The 5,701-nt window shown below is 36.7% G+C and overlaps 1 pseudogene; it reads right to left on the bottom strand.

The window, feature by feature from the left end:
• Nucleotides 1-2,477, bottom strand: part of LOC107690465 (protein ABHD15 pseudogene) — a 10,544-nt pseudogene extending 8,067 nt beyond the window's left edge.
• Nucleotides 2,478-5,701: the final 3,224 nt, after the last annotated feature.

Genomic DNA, 5,701 nt, shown 5'->3' with positions numbered 1-5,701 from the left:
TAAACACATTTCATTACACCAAATACACAAAATAATGTTCTTTTTAGCAACATCATATCACCCCTTTAAAGTTGCCTGGATCTTTAGGTCTGGAATATGGAGTGAGCTCCAAACTGGGTGAGGAGGAATGACTCACTTCTGACTCTGCTGCAAAGAGTCAGAGAGGGGCTCTATCATGCATGCTATAATTGAAATAATGAAAAAGTCATGCAGCATTTTCTCTTTAATGCAAAACAGTCAAACAGAACAGATTCACTTCACCTATACTGTACCCCAGTTTCATACTGTATCCTCAATATTAATTTGCTACTTGCCCATGAGGTATAATACCTGTACATTTGATTGTAATGCATTGTTTTCTGTTAATTCAATTGCTTCAGTTTTAAATTCAGACTGTGCATAATGCAGCTTCATTCAAAGCATATTTACTGAACTCTTTCAGTACAGTAACAATGTTTCTCATGTCTATTAAATATAACTCCACCCCATATAACCCCATTTATCCTAGACGGTATATGTGGACAATACAACGGTTTCACATGTGAGCCAATTTAATTTTTATAGAGGCATCACGTGTACATGCACAATATCTAGACCAGACTGAAAAACACCTTTTTTGTATTTGTGTGCCTGCGTCTATGTGTGTGTTCTGTGTGCACAAGTACTGTTAGCCACAGATTTTATTTTGACTCCTAAAATCAAAAGCTGCTCATTTTGAACATCTGGATTGGCCTACAACTTGACATCACAACAGAAAAGCTCTATACAGGCGTTTAGGAAACTGCTGTAGACATTTTGGTAGCGATGTAGTGTTTTAAGTGAAAAATACACCAAAGGGTTCTTTCAGCCTGACAATACACTGTAATAGTGAAAATATCAAATAAATGTTTCAGCCAAATTTGAGTCATGAATTTGTTAAGCAGCATAACATGCCAAAATGCCAAAAGTTAAAGGTCATAACCGGTCCTTTTGATCCTTTTTAACATGGGTCAAAGAGAATGCTTTAAACATGAAATCAATATCCATCTATATATGTATTCATCTACCATGTGTAAAAAGAATAATAAAAAAGATAATAACTGGTTCTTTTGATCTTCTGTGGGTCAACGAGAACGTGTGTGTGGATTGATGGATGACATAAACAGACAAAATTAAATAGATTAAATAGATAAAAAGACATAATTTTTTTAGAACTAAATATGCTTTTGTGTGTTGCGATACTCGCAGAAAATGTTACAAAGCCTGTTTTCAATAAACATGGTATTTACAGTATACAGTGCACCGCACTCTTTACGCCTAAATAGGGGGGGAAATATTTCAAAAAGACAAGTACCTTCAGTACATTCCTGGTGATTTTCCCAAAAGAGTTGGGAATGATGAGCAGAACTGGACTTGTGGAATTACTGGAAGTCCTGCGCCTCTTGTGATGAGCTGCACCAACAACAGCCCAGTCTAACGCCACGAGTCCATCATCACTCAGTTGCAAATGATCTCGGATGAAATGCACAGGACAGGCAAACGGCCACAAAGCGCCGAAAAGAGTCTGTAAAGACGAACTCATTCGCCAGTTCCATTTTGGTATCGATAGAGACTTGCAAAAACTCATGCAATGTTTGAGAAGGTAGTTTGCCAGTGCAGAGGGTTTGCATATCAAGGCGACCGCGTCTGATTCACCTTGTCCCTCTATTTTCGAGTCGCATCTCTCCGCGGATCTTTTGCTCTCGCGCCGTGGAAGTAGCAGCGTGGAGTGACTCTCCGCTCCAATACACTTCACCACTGGCCAGAGTATGGCCATTAAAATCATAAAACAAGCAGCAGCAATCCATTCCAGCATTTGAACGGCTTCTGAGACTGCAGTTGAGAAACCTGCACAAACAAATAGCCTACCTCCAAAAGCTTCCGAGGTTGGTTTAAAAACCCTACCAAATGACATAAGCGAGTCAGTTTGGTGTTAATTGATAGCACACTGCACAGGTAGCAGCCTAAAAATTAATGCACCCTCTGGTAGCGACTAAATAAACTTCAAAGTTTTGAGGCTGGATGGTTTTTATCCTCGTATCCAATAATTAGTCGCTGTTCTCCAATATGGCACGTTTGCCCATAATCAAAATTTATGGCAGAATAATGTGGTGTGTTGCTGCCATAGTTCAAAATGAAGCGCCCATCGCTGCCTCTCTTTGTGCTCCGTCTGATTATGCAATAGATCCTCTTTTGCAGTCAACTCTTCACCTGCATCTGCCTGTCAGACTCATGCAGTCTTGTGGCATTTTTGTGCTCAGTTCAGTGGTGTGCCACAGAGCAGCTATTGTAATGAATGATTGTCAGATAGTTTTCTGTGTGGAGTCGCATCACACACTGGCTCGAGCCCGTGAATCATCCCTGTCATAGAGAAGGAACGCCCTCTCCAGAAGATATTATTCATCTGCAATACTTTTAGGCTGATGCTGTAATAAATCGGACATGTCCCTCTTTTAATCGTGTTTCCTAACAGCTGTTGTTGATTAGCCTAAATGCTTGGATTACTTGTATTTAAAGCAGATTCAACTCTGGTAGGGTAAGTTTTACACATAAAAATGAACACCTTTTTTAGAAATATTAATTATATATAGCCTACTCACATAAACTGAAACCAAAATATGGGCTATAGTGTTCTAAAGCCAATTTTACATGCAGCGGGTCGCCCCCTCATGGATGTTGCTGTTTACGTCACATGACCAGCCGTGTTCAGTTGACTAAGCTACAACTATTACTAATAATAATACGTGTAATTGTTAGAAAGCACGTGTTAAACTGTTTTACAGAGCATACACATGTAAATAAAACAAGCTAATTTTGTAACAAACACAATGTACATGGTCACACCACTGAGTGACAAACCGCTCACAAATAAAGGACAAATGCTGTGACATCAAATGTTGAAGGCAAACAAACACATGACAGTCACAGCTTAGCAAGTTAATGACCAGCCAGTTAAAAAACAAAACATTAATTATTATGGGATGAATAAAACCACCTAAACAAAATGTACAGAGTGCACCTTTAAGAAAAGAAACATGATGAAATTCACTAAAACTATAAACCACACACAAGTTATAGGCTACACAAAAGAATACAAATAGCCTATTTGAATTTTATTTCAATCATTGCTTACAGTTTTGCTAAGATAAAAATAGGGAAGTTTACTAGTTTTAGAGTTATGGAAAGTTTTGACAGATTGGAAGTAGGTGGCAAATTGCTTTAATTTAGTTCATAGCCACAGAATAACCTCATATTTATATTATATTAGCTTTATGTGACCCTCTAATGTGTTTAAACGTAGTCTGATCCAGAAAAAAAATAAAAAAGCAGAGCTACATTTTTCTAAATGCATTATGGCTGAATGAGTGGGGAGTTGTAATGCAATAAACAAAGCCTGTATATGGCACAACTCCAGTTGGGTGTGTTGCCTAGTCACTGCTGGCACCACTTGAGCTATTGTTCTCAGTGTATTCTTAATGCCTTCAGAATAGACACTGAAATTGTCCCATTAATGCCAGCTAAGTTTTTATAGTGCTGCAAACCAAGCATCAGGATTACAGGCACCATGTGACATTAAGCTTTGTTTGTTTGACATTAAGGCTTATGCTGAATTTCTACACGCAACAAAATCTGTTTCCTTTCACATTTAACCTGGTCACTCCAGCGTGATTGCTGCTTTCATGTGGAACAGAGGAAATATGGATCGGGGATTACATTGTATTGTGTGTGGGATTGTTACAGAATGGAGAGATTGTGTAAAGGCGTTGGATTATTGCTGTCTAACAAACCCTTCATTTCTATTTAACCCTCTGGTGCTCCTTATTTAGGGGTTACACTCAAACTCATCACGTTCAAAAGTGACAATACTTTGAGTGTAACCTCAATGAATTAAATATACTGCATTTTAGTTCAGTAATATTTTTCTTAATATTCTGTATTTTGTGGGGATTTCATGGTACTTAAGAATATTTTATGCACCATTTATTTTATTTTTTTTTATTAAATAATACAAATGTTTGAATTTTTATTTATTATTTTTCCCCCAATTCATGCACTATTTAAGGGACAGTTCACCATGTCCTGGAGAAAACACTTCCAATATTTTGTTTTTGCAGTCAAAGGCTGTGCATCTAATTAAATTCTACTACTTTGGCATAAATTCACTTTTAACTTGGTAATATGACTACTGATACAATATTTAACCCAGTGTTTGCTCGATCTGTGCAAAATGATCACATTTCCAGTTTTGCTAATTTTGTATATTTATGAAAATGCACCGTAATTATAATACATTTTGCTGTTTGATTTTAAAGCCTGACATGAATTAATAGTCAGAAGAAAAAAAACTTGGTGCTCCTACTTGAGGAGGAAAATAGCTTGTAATGTAAATACATGAGATCTTTATGACAGTACAGTAGACTACTCTACATAGATGCAAAAAAAAATAACAGTTGTCACTATATATCTCCCAATCATATATCTTAGTAAGATCAAATGCTTAGTTTTATGATCAAAGCTCTAGTTTTTATTGTGATGGGCAAAACATATGACGCAGTGAAATACAATGATGATTGAGAGATGTACAAATAAACATTCTTCAAATGGATCATATTTGATAATCATGTTTTAACATGATTTTTCTAAAAAAAATGATGCATGGGTAATCAAGTAAACCTTGCTTCAGTCCAGTAAGTGTTTATCTTGAAATATTACTAACCATATAAATGTTATTCGTATGTTCACAGCAAAAAGATATGTGTACCACAACTTGAAAAGGGACTTTTAGCCTTTTCCTTGCTGTAAAAGTATAAACTCAGAACACAAAAGGCATGTAGATTGTATTCAACAGGATTTTAAGCAAAGTTTGAATCATGTTGATAATTTAGAGGTCTTAGAAATTTATCAAATATGATACAGTAGGCTTATAGGGTTATATGAGGCCAATTGTATATAAATTTGTTATACCTTTATGTACCTTTTGTATGATAAACAATTTTGGTACTATGTATTTCCAACATGAAAACTGGGTCCAGACCTCCGGTATAGACCTCTTGGGAATCTGGCAGGATGTACAAAAACATTGTATTTTGGGAATGCAGCTATATTTTACATGTTTACACCCACACAGGATTCAATGACAATGAAAGTGTCCTTTTGCTATGCAGGAAATGTTTCAGAATAATCTCAGTGAGGAAACAAAGGATCCAAATGACAAATGGGGGAAAGGTTTTTCAACAGCCATGACCTTCGGGGCACAAATCTAACTGTCTGATCTCTTTGTAGAGGCCCGACTGTATCACATTCTCCTTTGTGCCTTGGCCCTCCTTTATGATTCAGATCCCCCTTGTATGTGATTGCGATAACACACACCTGCATTCACTGGGCCATATAAATATGACGAAAGCCTTCTATACTAATGTTTTTCCACTGCTGCTGCCCATTAATGGATCTGGGAAGGGCTTGTCTATAACTGGCCGCTTCCATTGAGTGCTGATTTCAACTGAAATACTAAAATTGAATCTAAGCCTACATAATGGCTTGAATTATAAAGCAATACCACCGCATACATTATGAATGAGAAATCTCCTGCACAGGCAGCTGATCATTCAGCAAAGTCATGCAGAGTTGAACCTGAACTGAAAAAAACATTCAATCTTTCCTCTTTAAACTAAAATGAAATTAA

The sequence above is a fragment of the Sinocyclocheilus anshuiensis genome, unplaced genomic scaffold (genome assembly GCF_001515605.1).
Source record: "Sinocyclocheilus anshuiensis isolate Anshui unplaced genomic scaffold, SAMN03320099.WGS_v1.1 scaffold1455, whole genome shotgun sequence".
Classification (NCBI taxonomy): Eukaryota; Metazoa; Chordata; class Actinopteri; order Cypriniformes; family Cyprinidae; genus Sinocyclocheilus; species Sinocyclocheilus anshuiensis.
The sequence above is the reverse complement of the archived record's forward strand: the minus strand, read 5'-3'. Positions and strand labels throughout refer to the sequence as shown.